The sequence below is a fragment of the Aotus nancymaae genome, unplaced genomic scaffold, assembly GCF_030222135.1.
Source record: "Aotus nancymaae isolate 86718 unplaced genomic scaffold, 86718_ANA_hifiasm-v0.15.2.pri h1tg000001l, whole genome shotgun sequence".
Lineage (NCBI taxonomy): Eukaryota > Metazoa > Chordata > Mammalia > Primates > Aotidae > Aotus > Aotus nancymaae.
The window spans coordinates 6,840,153-6,842,097 of NW_026988412.1; the positions used below are offsets into that span (position 1 = coordinate 6,840,153).

The 1,945-nt window shown below is 35.9% G+C and overlaps 1 non-coding gene across 1 annotated transcript; it reads left to right on the top strand.

Moving 5' to 3' along the window:
- Positions 1–1,306: 1,306 nt before the first annotated feature.
- Positions 1,307–1,412, top strand: LOC135276264 (U6 spliceosomal RNA). The gene has a single exon (XR_010343859.1). It is a non-coding gene; the product is annotated as a U6 spliceosomal RNA (small nuclear RNA).
- The last annotated feature ends 533 nt before the right edge of the window (positions 1,413–1,945 follow it).

Consider the following 1,945-nt stretch of genomic DNA (forward strand, 5'->3'; position numbering starts at 1 on the left):
CTTACAGTGCAGACTTCTCTTTAGTTACTACCACTAACATTAATAGATAATATTTATTGAACATTTATGTATTCTAGGTGCTTGCTGTATTCTATACTAATTATATCATTTAATTATCATAATTACACTAGAAAGTATTAGGACCACCATTTTACAGATGAAGAAACTAGGATTTAAGGGTTTAAGTGATTTTTACAACTTCACATGATATTCTTCTAAGAGTGGTTACGGGCAGCACTGCATTTGTAAACCACAAACACACAACATGGAAGCTGGAATGCCTAGTCTATAGCCACAGAAGGTAAAACCTGCATAGACAGGCATAAATTCCACTGGGTTTGCTAACCTATGTCTCAACCAGAGCTGGATAAAACAGACTATGCTGGAGGGACATTACTGTCCTTATGCCATCTCCCCATTTCCCAACTTCCTCTGAATCCAAGGAGCTGGGCAGAAGAGCAGAATCCTCAGCATATACAATTCCTAGGGTCAGAGCTTAGGCCTGACCTATGGGTGTAACCATCACCTCTTGCATGCATAATCCTTCCCTCAAGTCACAAATAATGTAAATGGGGCATAGGAATGAAGAATGTCTAAAGGGAAATCTGATTCCACCAGTCACAGGAATCCTCACTTTTAAGAACAGACCTCCTACTTGATGATTTCCTCTTAAGTTTTTCACTTTGAAAAAATCAATTGATCTTAACAACACCAATTATGGAACAAGTAGGCATCATTTCCTTCCTGATATGATATACTGAGAAAGATGTATGCACATTTCTGGGGTATTCCTGCCAAAAGCATATCAACTAAATCTAATCAAAAGGGATATCAGATAAAACTAAATTAAGTGACATTATACAAAATAACTCTTATACTCTTCAAATATATCAATGTCAAGAAAATTAAAGAAAGACTGAAGAATAAGTTCCAGATTTAAGGAGAAGAAAGAAATGGTAACTAAATGTAATTCATAACCCTGGATGAAATCCTGAATCAGGGAATGTTTTTGTTTTGTTATAAAAGATTCTATTGACACTTAGTACAATTTGAAGAAGGTCTGTAGATTAACTAACAGTATTGTATTAATGTTAATTTCCTGATTTTGAAGATAGTACTGTGGTTATGCAAGAGGATGTCCTTGTCTTTTAAGACACTGAAGCTTGGGGCATGGAGAAAAGAGACAGAGGAAGTTAGATAGATAGAAAGAATAATAAAGCAAGCATGATAAATGTTCACGTTTGAGGTATCTGGGAAAAGAGTGAAAGAATTTCATAGTACTGCTCTCAAAAGTTTTCTCTAAGTCGTGCTCACCTCAGCAGCACATATACTAAAATTGGAATGATAGACAGAAGATTAGCATGGTCCCGGCACAAGGATACATGCAAATTTGTGGAGCATTCCATATTTTTAGCAAATTCAAAAGCTAGCAGAAGACAAGAAATAACTAAGATCAGAGCAGAACTGAAGGAGATAGAGACACAAAAAAACCCTTCAAAAAAAGTAATAAATCCAGGAGCTGGATTTTTGAAAAGATCAACAAAATAGATTAGACCACTAGCCAGACAAATAAAAAAGAAAAGAGACAACAATTGAATAGATGCAATAAAAAATGATAAAGGGGCTATCACCACCAATTCCACAGAAATGCAAATTACCATCAGATATTACTCCAAACAACTCTATGCACATAAACCAGTAAATCTAGAAAAAATGGATAAGTTCCTGGAAACTTACACCCTCCCAAGACTAAACCAGGAAAAGCTGAATCCCTGAATAGACTAATAACAAGGTCTGAAGTTGAGGCAGCAATCAATAGCCTACCAACCAAAAAAAGTCCAGGTCCAGATGGGTTCACAGCCAAATTCTACCAGATGTAGAGGAACTGGTACCATTCCTTCTGAAACTATTACAAACAATACAAAAAGAGGGAATCCTTCCTAAC